A 15,712-nucleotide genomic window follows, 5' to 3' on the forward strand; every position below is an offset into this window, starting at 1 on the left:
CACATGGGCTCTTGCTACCTGCTGCATCTCACCTCTTTTCCAAGACTGCTGAAGCTCCAAATGTCCTATCAGCTGTTCTTGCCTCGGCAGAGATCCAGCAAATGGAAACAGCAATTTTCCCGTGTGGCAGGAAGCAGAGTCTAGATTCGCGAAGCGAGGATGTCTGGAACAGAGGCTTTCTCGCCTGCTGCCGTGCTTCGCTGGTGGTTTGTTGCTGTCTCGTGTTATGCCTTGCTTCCTGAAAGCCCTGCTGACCTTTACTGCCTGTGTTTTGATGGTCTCTTGATGCATCAGTAAGGCACTGGACTTAGCCTTTAGGAAGCAGTACTGTCCTGCAGTCCCCCTGCTCGCTGTGATCACGGATGCTAAATCACCTTCCTGGCCGTCTCCTCTGGGCTGGGTCACATCCAGACCCAGGAGTCCCCGCGCTCAGAGCGGTGAGGCTGTGCTCTCCAGGGCAACCCATGGAGAGCTGGGTTTGGCGTTAGCGAGTGTCTGCATCGCTAGTGCTTCCCCGCGCCTGGTCCAGCTGCTTCCCCTGCTCTCCCTGCCAGCGCAGTTGCTGACACGCACTTTGGATAGTCATCTCATGTACCTCTGCCAGCATTTGCAGATCTTGTTTCTTCACTAGTATTGGGCTGTGCTCCTCTTGGTTTGTAAACACTTTTGAGACAGAGACACAGGACCAGCTTGTGGCACACTCCTCCAAACCTGCTCACTCTGTGCGTCTTTCTCCCATTTGCTTTGGCAGGTGTGAGACTTACAGGACAGTTAAACAAATTTGCCACTGCTTGTTTCATTCTTTGTGTGCATCTTCCATGCTCTGCACATAGAGGTGTAGACGTCTGGGCTGGTCAGGGCCGTCCTTCTGTTCCAACTATTTGCCTTTGACTGCACAGCATCCGCTTTCTTTCTTACCACTTAACAAAAGCTTCCTCTTCTTTCACCTCATATATACCGTTTTTTGTCCTGAAGCAGCTGATGAACTTGTCAGTTCTGGAAATGTTTGGTGTCTGCTCCACTCTCGGCCATTTGCTGGTTCCTCCATGCTCCATCCCTGCCCAGGTTTCTGTGTGGTTACAGCTATGATATGTTAAACTTTTGAACATTGCAAAGTACAGTTGCTTTAGAGAATAAATCAACCCTATAGCAACGCCAAGGGACAGAGAGAGATTCCTTTCTGACTGCTTCCCTCTCTGTAACGCAGCGGTTAATGTTGTTTACCGGCAGCAGCATCACGCCTGGACGATGTGGTCACGGCCTCCGTTGTGCAGGGCGCGGGACAAGCGCGGAGCAGGAGCGCAGCCGGCGCCCGGGAGAGCTGACGGAGGCACATTCCTCCTCCACGTAAGCTGCTGACCTTTAGCATTGACCTGTCTAGAGACCTCTGATGGATCAGCAAGGTTCACTTCACATCGACAGACATAAAATATGGTACCTTATGTAAATGGCTTTTCTCCAGACTAAATAACTGTTCTTTTGTCAGATTTTCCTGCTGTGTAGCTCCCTGTGTTCCAGTCTCTTTTTATTTGACCTATATTATTCAAGTGCCAATTCAGTTCTACCATTGTGCAAATCAGGTGACCAAAGGCAGACACTGCTCCACTGATGCATAGCTGGCACCACAGCACCTCCGACACATGTAAAGTGCTCCTTTCTGCAGGAGCCACCAGCTCACTACCCTCCCGCGTGGTGCTTGCAGATCAGAGCACAGACAGAGGCGCTGAGTCTGTTGACACATGCACCTACTCCCTCTACACTGTACTCGCTGCTGCAGTGGCATTTAAGCTGTTCTTAGTATCAATGTTATTTCTACCCACGTGTACAGCTTCTTACAGCTGAGACACTGCAGTGCATTCACAGCTGTCTGCCTCTTCCCACAGCTACTGGGAGATTAGAGCCATAGATTGAGGGAGCATCGTTTCATCCAGAAAAGGTCCCAGTATGGTGGTTGGAATGGGGACACGGTTAGCCGGGCTGCCCATGAAGATGTCTTCTCTTAGGATTTTAGGGAAACTTTCAAAGATCTCTGTTTAGAATCTGGTTTGAAAAAGCCGGTCTCCCCCATCCCACCTCCCTGGAGAGGAGCTGCTACTTGCAGCACTGACCAAGATCTTCCCAGACACTAAAATTGCTCCAAATTTGAACCATCCATTTGAAAACTCTGTGCGGGCGCTTTGGGTGCTGTGCAGTGAGGAGTGGAGTAGAGACTGGAGCCCCTGCATGCAGCAGTCCGCATTGCCAGTTATCCAAACCACACAGCAGGAACATTTTTCTGCTGGTGTCCTCGGTATCCAGGCGTACCTCGGAGATGTTGCAGGTTCAGTTCCAGACCACTGTAATAAAGCAAATATTGCAATAGAGGGAGTCACATGAATTTTTTGGCTTCCTAGTGCGTATAAAAGTTATGTTTACACTATACTGTAGTCTGTTAGGTGTGCAATAGCATTATGTCTAAAAAAAAATTGCATGAAATATTGAATTACCAAATTATTGAATTACCAAAATGTGACACAGAGACACGAAGTGAGCAAATGCTGTTGGAAAAATGGCACTGATAGACTTGCTTAACGCAGGGTTGCCGCAAACCTTCAGTTTGTAAAGACTGCAATATCTGCGAAGCACAATAAAATGAGGTATGCCTGTATTCACAGAGACATCTCCGCTAAGATGGTGCAGCTAGTCAGTAACTTACTTCTGCCGTGCACTGAGGAAGGACACAGCAGTAAGTCCCGCGGCCTGGTAGCTCACAGACGGTAGGAAAGGCCCCTCCAAATGAGCACGCTGGTGAGGAGTCCGTGCAGCGCGGAGAGGGTGGGCGAGCCAGCAGCAGCTCTGAGGCCTCTGCTCTAGTTTCCTTTGCTAGCCTTGGCCTGCAAAGAGCTTTGTTTCTTTGCAAATGGGTGGACATCAGAGAGGCCTGGCCTGGAGGAAAGAGGGTGTCCCAGCTGCCGTGGGAGAAGGCTGCTTTCCTCCCACCCGCAGAGGAGCTTTGCCCGTTGCCAGTGCCCCTGGCAGGGAATTGCAAAGCCCGGGCTCCCCTGTGGAGCAGACGCCCGGCTGAGAGTCGCTGGGGAAGCTCGGGCAGCTCGGGGCACCGTGGCTGCGGCCGGCCAGGGCTCTGTGCATGGGTGCTGCCGGGGCTGGGGCTGGTCCCCAAGAAGGACTCGTTGTCCCCATGGGGCCCGTCTTGAGCATCGCCTTGCTGCTCGCCGGGGAGGGAGCGGAGGGGCCCCGGGAGTGGGAGGTTTCTCCTGCAGTCTGTACAAAGCTGATGTCTGGAGAGTTTTTGGTTTATGTGTTGTCATTAGGGCTTACATGAAAAAAAGTGTGACTGTAACTGGGAGGTGAAAGCTAACAGCTTGTCTCAGCTATTATTATACATGCCAGAAGCAGTAATGATTAAAGGGACTGCACTGTGAGGTAAAGAGATGCCATCCTGGAACCAGATGACTAGGTGATACAATTAAGATAAAGAAATCACGTATTGTTGGAAACAGGGAAGCAGAAGTGATGAAATCTGTGATTGGGAACTGTGGGAACAAGATGAAATTAAAGAAAAATCACAATAAGGAGCAGAAAATGAACAGGACTTGGAACAAGAGATGCAGTTGTTGAAAAGATAAGAGGAGCAGAAATAAATTGAGAGCAAACATCCTTGGAGTAGGAGAGGTGAAGACATACAAAAAAATCTTTCCAAACTCTATTAAAAATGAGTTGCTGTACTAAAATGAGAGTGTACAATCTAAAAGAAATGGCAACGTTATACCATTAGCCTCCATTGAGTCTTGTCCTCAAGGAAGCAGAGCAAAACTCTTACAAATTGGGCAAATGGGGCTATGCTAGGGTGAGATTTTCTGCAGAGGCACAAACCCATATAATTACTTCCCCTTTTAGGAAAGGTGTGCTTAATATTGCAAATGGATATTTTAGTAACTTATCCTCCAATAAGGACCAGTAAAGCCAAATGCTCCTCAGACGTGTCCATTCCCAAATAAAAGCTTTCTGAGGAAATGGGCAAAGGGCTGGCAGCGCTGGGAAGGCGATCGGGACTGAGAGCACAGGGGTGACACAGTTATCGGAGACAGGCAGAGAGGCATGTCGGTGTGTGTACGCACGCGCATGTGCATGTGTGCAGCGGTGAGTGCGCACGCTCGCACGAGGAGATAGGCAGAAAAGCTTTGGGCAGGGCGCAATGAGAGACTTCCAAACTATCCTGGAAAAGGAAATGCCTGGATGCAACGGTGGAGCGATGCTCAGGATGTGCATCTGGAAGCATGAGCTGTGTGATACCTTGGCGTAAGCAGGGGAAGGCCTGCCCCCTCTGCAGGCCAATCTACTATCACAGTTGCTGCTTTTGACTAAGTGATGTAGCTACATAGTTAGGCACCACCAGGAAAGGACTGAGCAGTGCCACAGGGTGTCCAGGAACAGACAAAGAGACTGAGAACCTCGAAGCCTGCAGTGCCACGTGCGGTGGCAGGCTGCCAGGAGGTGACAGGCTGGTCCCCTTCGGTGCAGCGCCCGCCCGGCACAGCTGCCTCGCCGGGGCGCTCTGCTGCTGCTGGGAGACAGCACTGGGGATGGCTCAGACTTGCTCACCCTTGGCCGCGGCTACAGCTTCCCAGGGCAGCGGCACTAAGGCAGCTAGCGGGAGGCTCCGGCATGCCGGGGTCGGAGCTCCCGACGGCCAGGAGTCAAGGCTGCACTCAGCAGTAGCTACCAAACATCCTCAGCACCATTTCCCCCAGCTAGATACGAGCACACATGTATGCAGAGGCTCGACAAGTTCCTGTACAAGAGGAGAAAAAAGTACAAGGCATAGCAGTTGCTATTTCTAAATACCGGGGAGGCGCCCGGACGTGCTGGTGACAGGGCTGCGTAAGCAGATCGGCAGCGCTGAGATGTGTGAAAGGAGTGCGGTCCTCGCGCTCAGCACACGGTGTCTGTGCGGAGCTGCAGCTCCCAAATCTGTCACTGCCAACGAGAAAATTGGCCGTCTCCAGCAGACAGACGGGAGCTGCTCCTGGTAACCGCTTCCGACGGGAGGCTAAGCGCACACAGGCGCTCGCTTTGCAGGAGCGCCGAGCGTCTCGGGAAGGCGGCGCTGGCGGAGCGCGGCCCGGGCGCCGGCGCAGGGGAGGGTGCCCAGCCGGTGCGGGGGGCCGCGGGGAGCCGGGGGGCCGGGGCCGGGGCGGGTGGCGGTGTCTGGTCTCTGCGAGCGCTGCCAGCGTGATCCTGCCCCGCTTTGCTGCCTCGGGCTAGGCCACCCCAGCAGCAGCATCGCTGGCCCGTGGCCTCGGCGATGGGCCCCTCCGCGGGGGCTGTCGCTCCGTGCGGGGGGAGCGACGTCCCACCTGGCCCGGCGCAGCGGCTCGAGAGCCGCCTTCTCCTGCCGCGGCAATGGGAGGACCGTCTGGGTCAGGCCTGCACTGGAAACCAGTAGTGTGTTGGCCTGGGGGTCCTGGGACTCGGTAGACCTGGGGACCGCGTGAACTCCGCCTGGGTGGTCTGGAGGCCTGGCGGGTCGGGTCCGTTCATGCATCTTTACTACCTCAGTCTGCCCCGTGCGCGGGAGACGCTGCAGGCCGTGCTGCTTCCACGAGGCGCGGTCTCCTGGGATTCCCTCCTGCAGACCTTTGCGCCCCCGGTATCCCTCGAAATTACCCAAGGACTGGTAGCACGCTGCCAGAGGTAGCGGTGTGTGCTGGTTCCCTGCGTTTCCTCTCCTCATGGATCACTGATTTAGAGCAACAACAAAATGTTTATGGAGTTAAATCCTAAATCTTATTGATGTGCTGGTTTTGTTGTGAGGGAATGAGCGTTGCTGTCCTCCTTTCATGGTGCTTTCGGTAACTTCTCATTCCTTTTCAGGGAGTTATATGAATATGCACAGCCCACCGTCCTGTGCAGGAAGAAAGCTGATAAAATGGGTGACATTAAAACTGCTGAACTTGGTAAATCTCTCCGATAGTCTACAGGTGGATTTAAGTTTATTTCTAGTTCCCAGAATCTTGAACTGCAATATACTGCTCTATCTGTGACGAAAATGGATGCTGCCGTGGTGGAGATGCCTGCCGAGGCGCTGCAAGGACACGCCTGGAGCAGCTGCGCAGAGCAGCTCCCTGCAGCCCCGCTGCCCCGGAGGCCCCGGGCTGCCCACGCCGGGCAGAGCTCCCGAGCCGGTCTGCACAGACACGTTTTAGGGGCAGTGGATGAGCCCTAGGTTGTGACAGGAGTTTTGAATTACAGAGTGGAGGCAACCTGCTCCTTTCCCCTTGGGTGCCGCTCGCTGGGACAATCTGTTTGGAGAATGAAATTGAATTTTCTCCATCATGTTAAAAAGCAGGTTTAAAACAGAGCGTTTTCAATATGCTAACAGGGGTGCTGTGCCATCCGCTTCCCTCCTGGCAGGCTGTTCTTGCTGTTCACATCCTGTACTATCGATCCACAGGCTGGTCCTGCTTTCCTGCTCTCAGTGTGTGCAGCAGTACTGTGGAGGTGTATTTTCTTAAACCTTCAGGTTGCTGATTCCGAGATACATTTTTCACCTGTCACTTTCTCCTTGACCTCTGCAAAGAGCTATGGGATAGAAGTGAAATTCAAATCAGGCAACTGCTTTGTCTGCTCACCCTGCGTTTTCTTTCTCTCTAAAATAAAAATGAGAAAGTACAATGGCACCTGCACAGATGAATTGACTCAGGGTGAAGATTTTAAACTTTATTCAATAACGCGTTGGTATCTAGCCAGGAAAATATTATTTTATCTCTTTAACAGATGTGCTCTGAGCTGTTTGGGGCCTCCAAGTGATAGATCTTCCCCGAGTCTTGCAGGCGTTTGCCATTACAGTGCACGGAAGGCCAGTGCTGGCATCTATCCTGAGCTGATGGGAGTCGCGGAGATGTAATGACGCTGTTGACACCGGGCGCTGGATGTACGGAGCAGCTCGCCTCTGCAGGCTTTTGCCTCGGAACCTTTTGCTTTAGGTTCTAATCAGCAAAAATGGGTAAGGCTGGAAGTATCCCAGGAAGGGGGGATTTACTGGTGACACTGTGGGATGAAAGATGCAATCTTTCTCTCTTTAAATGATCACTGCCAATTCCAGCAGTTCCTCCTAGTGAACAGCTGTTTTGTAGTGCACAAACACTGCAGCTCTGTGTAACTAAATTATTTCAAATCCATAAACAAGAATGGCCTCTCGCATGTTAGGATCTAAAGCTAATGCTTGGCTGTGGTCATTTCTTTTGGTGTGACAGGCCCAGAAAGAAGGCAGGACAGTCCCTGTGTGGTATAGGAATCCCATGGCATTTCCCTATCACTTTTGCCCTCACGAAAGCTCGCTGGGCCAATAGCTCTGCACTGTTAATAACACAATCCAAACAACACCAGGCTTGTCTAATTCTTTGTCTTTTTTCTTTTTTAATTAATTGTGGATTACCATCTTTTATAGCATTAATTTTGGGAATCCCCCTTGTCTCCTAGGTGACTAAATATAGTTACTACTGATTGTCTGGCACTCTGAAGCAGTTGTTAAGGACAGGAGTAAAGCCTGTCAAGCAGTGGAGAGCGAGAATCCAGCGACCCTCCCCAAGGGATGCTGTGTTTAAGTTCCTGGGAAAGACACAGGGATGCTGAATGAGGCCAGGTAAATACCAGAACAAGGACTTCCACTGCTTTGGGGCGTTTGTGGGGACTTGGGGGGAGGAAGTCATGAGTGTAAAACAAGGCCAGCAAAGTCAAGTGCACCTAAACCGTGCTGTGGATGTGGCTCCTTCTCCTGACTTTGTCCTGCCGGTGCCTCAGGTTCAAATCATTAACATTAGTGAGCTGCTGCGAAGAGCTAGAGTGCATTTTTGTTTTTTTGGTAGTGTCCGAATCACTAAGCAAAGTTCTGCAGATTGCAGAGCTGCAACCTTGGCCCAGACTGAGACCGGGCTGGGAACAACGGCTCTGGTAGGGGTCCCTGAGCTGTTCACTTATGCAGGGAGCTCAGGAGTCCTACAGGAACTGCAACCCCTTTGAAATGCTGAGAAAGAAGAGGCTTTCCTCCCTGCGTGATTCTGCATGCAGATGGTCTCGGATCTGCATGTCTCAGTACATTAATCTCACTGCTGTCTGTGCAAGGACGTCCTGGCACATGGGAGTCACAGCCAGCTCTCCCCACCTCTGCGTGCAGCACTGCAGCTCGGGGGGGGGGGGGGGGGTGAAGGCACAGACCCCTGTGCCCCCGGTCTCAGAGGTTCAGGGCATGGAAACATTGCCCAGCCCCACGCTGCCCCCTTCCCTGCATGGGGCTCACGGACCGGCCTGCCCCCACTGCACCACTTCCTTCTAGGAGAGATGAGGCAAGAAGAGCTCCCAGATGCATTTTCTGTCGCGGTGCTGGAGCCGCCCCCCATCATCGGTGCACGCGGTGCCGTCACGCTGTCCTGGCACCGGGGCTGCCTGCCCTCGTCCGCTCTGGACCGGGGAGAGTCGCTGGTGCCCAGACGAGGAGATGCTGCAAGGCGCCGTGGGAAGGTGGTGCCGGAGCGCGCGGCGGGGTTTGATGCTCGGGGTCGGAGAGGGAGGGACGGGGAGAGGGGCCAGCCTGCCCTGGTGCTGCCGGCGGGCGGCACGGCCGGGCTCGGCACCGGGCTGCGACCGCGCTCGCTTCGTGGCCTGGTGCCCAGACCTGCCCGGGCCCAGCAGCTGCAACACGCAGAGCCGGGCGCTTTCCCCTCTTCCCCTGCTGGCCACGACCTTCTTCCTCCCTCTTCCCAAGCTCCGGCCTCCCTCCCGGTGCAGAAGGAAGGCTCTGGTGCTCCTTTCCCTGGGCGGCAGCGCAAACCAGAGCGCAGTGGCAGGACCGGCTGCGGGTGCCTCGCTGCAGCAGCTGCCAGAGCAGCAGCCTGGGAGCCCCGTGCGCTCAGCATCGCTTCCCGGCTGCTGTTAGCCCCTCGGAGCCCATCACGCACCGGCTAATGCCGGCAGCTCACACCCACAAATCACCTGTAAATCATTTGCAAACAGACAGTGCAGGTAAAAAGCCATTTGAGGCACTAACAGATGGCAGTGATTAAATCTGTCCTGAGTCACTCCTGCTGCTAGGGGCTGCTTTCAGCAGGAGCTGCATGCTCAGCTTGGACACCAGCCCAGCCTCGGACAGCTTGCCCACAGGTGCCCAGGGCAGGCAGGCACGTTGTACGTCCTCCCAGCCCTTCTGCACGCGGTTGTTTCCTTTTCCATCCTTCCTGTGCTTTCCTGCAGGTTCTGTGGCTGCTGTGCACTGAAGTAAGTGTCTAGATTCCCTTTTCAGAATAATGGAATTTATTGGAATTGAATTCCTGCTGGGCTAATTTCTGTGCAGTAAAAATAGCTGCAGTGATGATGCATGCAATGTGTGTCTGCTACCCCCTTTGTGAGGGGAAGGATGGCGTAGTGGTGCCAGAAGTAGGGGGCACGGTGACCGTGCTCAGCTCCTCTTTGTCCTTCAGCTCTGCAGCAGTGCTCCTGACTGAGTCCTGCTGGGGCAAAAGCCGTGGCAGGCTGCTGCGGCAGGGAGCATCCCGGGGCTGCGCGGGCTGGCACGTCCCGCAGGGCCGGCCCCGTTCCCGGTGCAGCTTGACCCAGCTGCGGCGTGGAGCCAGCCCACTGCAGCGTTTCGGAGAGGTGCTAAACCGTGGCCCTCCTTTGGGTGGAAATGGGGGGAAAGTGGTAACCAGGAGGTTAATGGATGTTATTATCTGGCTATTAGTGCATGGAGCCCGCTCCCACGTCTCGGTTCGGTTGTGGAGTTTCCCACGGCAGGCGGCTGTGTGGCAGCTGAATAAAGCCACGCTCCTGCAAGGATAACGCTACTTCTGCTCCGCTCAGTGGTCTGCTTTGCACAAATGGAGATAGGGCAAAGATTAAAAAAAGCACATTATCGGAAAATTAGGTTGTTTAATGTAGGAAATTGGGGTGGCTGCCAAACAACGATATGGGTGAAGGCAGAGCCTATATACTTATAAACCTTACAACTCTAGCTGATCTCATGTAGATGGGAGTCTGAGCATTCCCCAGGGCACAGTTAGAAAAGGGGCCTAAACCAACAAGAGGAAATTCAATAAAGAAAAGTTCAGAATTCAGGACTGAGGAAAGAGAAATCAAAAGCAGAAATATATATAGGGACTATCTGGCAAGGCAGCAGTTTTGCAGAAAAGGATGCAGGTGTGGTAATGCCATGCCATTGCCAAAAAGCAAAGCAAAGAATTACCATGTTAGAGTGCATGAACATGAATGTTGCCTGTATGGGCCAGGGTAAAATTATTCCCCTGCATGTGATGTTAGGGAATAAAAATCTTTTATTTTTAAAAATAATTAAAAATATATTCCTTTTAAGAAAAGTATAAAGAAATTGATGAAGCGTTAGAGATTTTTAACAGAAAGTGTGTCTCGTAAGGAGAAACTGAAAGAATTGAATCTCTTGAGTCTGAAATGGGACAACCAGAGCAGGGAATATGACAATCTTCCAATGCAGGAAAGGTTGTTACACAAAGGACAACAGTCAGTCATCTTCTGCATCCACTGAGGGTAGGTGAGAAGCGATCAGCTTAATTTGCTAATAATTTAGATCTGATATGAGGAAAAACTTTCTAAGTATAAGGATAATTAAGTACTGGGATGTGTTCCTTTGGGAGAGGACCAAATCTCTGCCATTAGAGGTTTTAAAGAACAGGTTAGACAAACATCTGTGTGGGATGGCTGAAATATGCTTAGCCTTGACTCACATTATGGCAAGAGAGTAGATGACCTCTTAAGGTCCTTTCCAGCCTTAAATTATTATGATATTGGAAAAACTGGGCTACTGGTTACTTGCAAATGAGATTACAGACAAGGACAAACAATAATCGATCTTTCTCTGAGTCTGTAGTGGGAAAAACACATTGCTTCTTAAGGATTTTGTTCTAACATCAGAAACAAGAAGAAAAAAGCTTAGGAGATCTGCAGAAGGTGTTAGCACACCAAAGCCTGACGTTGTTGTACAGCGCTGCAGGGCTAAGGGCAAGATGAAATTATAGCAGGATTTGTGGCAGAGCTAAGGAGACTCTCAGAAGATTCCTTTTTCGGGAGCGTCTGGGGATGTCAGTAGGATAGACAGGTTTGGCATTTGTGTGTTCAGGGGCTGGGCCCGTGTTAGCGAGTGGCTTCGCAGGATAGGAGTGGATTAGTAGACTGAAGCAGCTGTTGCTGGGGCCCCTACATCTTCTATGTGTGCAGTTTGGAGGTTTTACGTTGGACTAGATTTAGTCTCAGCCTCTGGAGCTAACCACTAGGCCTGTGGTTTGAAGCTGACCAGTCATTTGTTCAGTCTGTTTTGCCCTGATTATGGATTGGAAATGTCTGATGTGCACCCAGAAAAGAGTTTCTGCTTTAGTTTCCTCCAAAAGAAACCTTGTTTGCATATGCTAAAACTGCTCTGCAAATAAAACCAGTGCATAGAAAATGGGGAGGATTGGGGAGTCTGCTTCAAAACCGTTCTGCTGCTTTGAACCAAAATGTCAAAGGCAGCTGCTGACAGAGAGGCCTCTGCTTGGCCCAAAAGCCGCAGAACCAGCAAGCCCAGTGAAAATGCATGAGATTTGCTGTTAGAGGACAGGGATGAGCCAAGTGCCATAAACAAAGTCACAGATGGAGGGCTTGGCACTGGAGGGGGAATGTCTTGTGTCCCAGTACTTGTATGTAATGTGCTCCAGGATCGTAAGTGCCTGAAAACTGGATGCTTGGGCTGCGGACAGCTGAATGGAGCAACGAAGTTTGGGCATTCAGATTTATGCCTCAGGCAAATCAAGTAAGCGTAGCTGTGTACGAACAAACAGACTTATGTTTTGTAAACAGGCATCTGAAGGTATTGAAGTCTTTGCCCTGATTCATCTGGAGCAGTTGTGTCCCTCTGCCCTGGTATCTGTCACTGTTAAGGGGCTGCACTGTCTGTGTACACTTTTTAAAAATCAGGGCAGCTTGATTTGCCAAAGGTTTTTCTATGTGACACTGACCTTAGGGACAAACCTCCCAACCTCCCTCTCCAACCCTAAAGCTGGAAATACTTCAGTCTGCATTGATTATTGTGCTGGAATAAGGCCATTTGAGTCTTCACAGAACTTAATTTCTACTGCACACTTGTCTTTATGTGTTCGGATATCAGTTGTTTGGGGCTCAGGTGCTACTGGGCTCTGCCTATTTGCAGGGCAACGTGCCGGCTGCAAACGCTTTGCGCGTAGGTGGTGGTGGTCCCGTGGTGGAGCCGAGCCCAGCCCGGGAGGGGGCTGAGCCAGGCACGCTCACCGGCCTGCAAGACTTCTGCCCTAGGAGCTAGCCCTGCAACAGCCTGTGGGGGAGAGAAATTCCCGATTATTCCAAAGACTTTGTTGAGGCCTGTGAATCACGGGAGGGTGAGATGCACCAAAGCGGTCACCAGGAGTTAAGCGAGTTATCCAGAGAGCACTGGCCGGAGCTGTGCTTCCCCTTACTTTCTAATTCCCGTTGGGTGAGTGGGTGTTAGCTTCCCCTTCTCCCACGCTGGCACAGATCCCAACATGACTGTGCGTGGCTGGAACAAGCAGCAGGCTCCCTGCTGCCTGCCCTCAGAAGCAAGCATCGCCGTCGTCGTACTGGCAGGTCTGGCTAGAAATCCTTCTCAATGCACGGCTCGAGGATGTGCTCTTCAGTCCCTCTGAAACGCTGACTTCAGTTAATGGACCTCTTCCAGCTCTGTTCTTTGTTACCAGAATGGCCCTCAGCAGTTTATAATTAACGGAGGCACCTTCTGTACCCACCTAGCTAAGGGCAGGTGTACTGCTGGCTGCTCTCCCATCCTGAGGAAAGAGGAGCTGCTTTGATGAGGAATTACGCTCACTTGTTAGCAGTCTGGTTGTTTTCATTGTTCCTCCAGAGCTCTTGAGTGATGCTATCTGTTCCTGAAAGCCTTATGCAATTGCAGTTTGCAATTCGTTCCATCACCTTATGCCGTTGTTACCTCTGTGTGGAGAATGTGGGAATATTTTGTTATCTTTGTATGTTCACTGCTATGCCTTGGTTTCCCTTCTTTTTCAGTGTTGTTCCTAGGGGAAATGTATAGGTTAAATCCCTGCCCAGGAGTGAAAGACAGACTTGGGAATTGGTATTTGTGCTTGGTTGCCTTGCCCAGCATTGCATGGACCTCCTGAATTAAATGGAGGAGTTATCTGAAGGAAACTATTAATGAAGACAAAGGGTCTTTAACCCCTCCACTGGACACAAGTGCAAACTCCTTTCCTCAGGCAATGTGCTCGGGGTTTCACAAAGGCTCCGGTCCTGGTGATCTGCTCTTTGACTGGATACAGCTTTGCTGTGTGCAGTCTCCTTCAGGGAGTTTGCTTCTGAACCCAGATGGCCAAAAAACCTGTTTTGTCTTGGAAATGTTACTTTCCTTAGCTGTTATCAGTTCAGGTTGCCAAACTGTCCCTCATTTCACGGCAGATCTGAATTCCCTCCACGGAAGCTGGGGAGCTGAGCATGATCTGTGCTTTGCAGGCCATTTTTTGCTGGAGAAGACACGGGCTCATGCTGCACAGCCCAGAGCTTGCCCTGAGCCAGGAGATCTGGAAAGGGTGGTGGAAGAGGTCCAAAGGGTGGTGGAAGAGGTCCAAAGGGTGGTGGAAGAGGTCCAAAGGGTGGCAAGCTCCAAAACGTGACCAAAGGGAGGCAGAGCTGTGCTGGGCCTCTGTAGCCTCTGAGCAGAACCAGAGTGCCCGAAACACGTCCTTGCAGCCAGGAGTGGATGAGCCCCAGGCCCCATCCACAGGCCTGCAGCTGCCCTGCTCCGGAGCTCCTGCCCAGCGGAGCCTCAGCTCATCATCTTCAGAGATTTCTGCCTCCACCACCACAAAGCAACAACTCAAGTGTCAGATGAAACAAGCCTTTTTCAGAGCAAAGCCCCAGAGCAGCCGGTATGAGAGGAGGAGTTTCCACCATGGAGGGCTGCAATATATCTTCGTGCTGGTGGCCCGGGAGGGAGGAGCAGGGGCTGCCGCAGGATGTGCACGGGAGCCCCGTGCTGCAGTGGAAGCTGCCCTGCTGCACCGGCAGTGCGTGGTGCCACGAAGTCCGGACACCGACACTGAGAAAGGAGGTAGCAGGTATCCGTGCAGTAGTCTCAGTAGCCAAAGCTCGTATGAAGGTCTCTTGGAGAAGTTTTTTGCTTCAAATGACTTTAAAGCTCTTTATGCAATATCCTCATGCTTTTTGTAGGTACAGGTATAATTATTTCATTATGCTTTCCTGTGAAGTGTGAAAACTATCTTTACCAATCCTCTTAAATTAGTTAAATATAATATTCGGTGAGACAGGAGATAGAGAAATGTTAATTGAAACTGGAGAGGTGTTTATAGGGTGATACAGTGTGGCCAACTGTGACTAAAATTAATGTTCAGGGTTCTTGATAGTGATTCATATCCCAGAGTTTATTAAATATTTTCAACGGCAGTCAAAGCCACATTGAGTAGTCCACTACATTTGAGAATATCATCTTGCAGATATGTGGCACTCACTAGGACTGGGTTAGCCAAAATCATTTTTAATTGGATCCGGTTTCCCTGGGCTGCTGCAAGGATGCCTTTGAGTGCCTTTCTTTATTAGCAGGCTCACAGGCCTCTCACATCCCGTATGCCTTCTGGGGTCAGACCGACTCATTCATAAACAGTCCTTTCCACGAGTGGGATTTCCGTGGGCTCTTCCCAGATGAGGGCAGAGCTCCTCCCCAGAAGTGATGAGCGTGACTGGTGCTGCAGGGGCTACACGGATTCTGTTTCTTCTTGGCCCGTCTGCAAGGGGCTCAGCCCGTCCTGCCATCAGTGGAAGCCCCTTTTTGTAGGACACAGCAGGGCAAGTCCTCCTCTCAGTGAGATCCCGCAAGCGCCACATCTCACTGCTGGAGCAAGCGCTTGCGCGGCAGCAAAAGGCTGCGTGCACCCCGGGGTTTCCGCTCTCCTCTGCGCGAGGGCCGGATCCGTTGCCGGCAGCACGTGCGTGTTGCCGCGCTTGGAAGTGCTGCCCTGTTCGGTGTGCCCCGGCAGTGCCGCTGCCCCGCACGAGGGGCTGCTGAACTTGGGCAACCAGTCCATACAAATGCAGTCCCTGCCTCGTTAGAGACGAAGCCCTGAGCCTTCCCCTCCGCCCTCCTGCGCAGCCGTGACACGAGGAGGGAATCTGGCACGGCTCCCGGCACGGCTCCGCACGGGGGGGACCTGGGGGTCTTCCCGGGGAGCAGGGACCCGTTGGCCCCTGGCAGGTCGGGGGAGGTCTGCACACGGGCAGGGCACCTCCCAGTGACAATGACAGTGTCTTGTTCTGTAGGGTAACGAGTGACACTTTAATTGAAGTCTTCCCTGTCTTTGCACTCAGGTCTGTGTTGACTTCACATATCTGTCTGTGAACAGCAGAAATTAGACAGTCCTTCTGCCATTTAGTCACCAGGCAGCCCATGCTTGCCTAGAGATATCATTTCTCTAATTCAGTGTTGTGGCTGCTCAGAATTACACACCCTGCACGGAAAGGAAGAGGAAATGCAACCTAGCAGCTGATGAGTGACAATGATACATCACACGCGACAGGCTCTGCATTTTTGCAAATCTTCTGCTTGCCTAAGGCACCAAAAAACATTTTAAGCTATTGAATACTGCAGCCAGTAAGATGCTGCAGTAATTTATTGATG

At 51.9% G+C, this 15,712-nt stretch overlaps 1 long non-coding RNA gene across 5 annotated transcripts in view; it reads left to right on the forward strand.

The window, feature by feature from the left end:
* The window catches only part of LOC112995009 (uncharacterized), a 189,575-nt gene that overhangs the window by 145,136 nt on the left and 28,727 nt on the right, over positions 1-15,712 (forward strand). For 4 of the 5 annotated variants that reach the window (XR_010391540.1, XR_010391542.1, XR_010391543.1 and 1 more), the window contains 2 exons: positions 6,778-7,006; positions 7,483-7,645. The exons of the other annotated variant lie outside the window; for it this stretch is intronic. This is a non-coding gene — a long non-coding RNA (uncharacterized LOC112995009). The remainder of the gene's footprint in view (positions 1-6,777; positions 7,007-7,482; positions 7,646-15,712) is intronic. 5 annotated transcript variants of the gene reach the window in all.

The sequence above is a fragment of the Dromaius novaehollandiae genome, chromosome 14 (genome assembly GCF_036370855.1).
Source record: "Dromaius novaehollandiae isolate bDroNov1 chromosome 14, bDroNov1.hap1, whole genome shotgun sequence".
NCBI lineage: Eukaryota > Metazoa > Chordata > Aves > Casuariiformes > Dromaiidae > Dromaius > Dromaius novaehollandiae.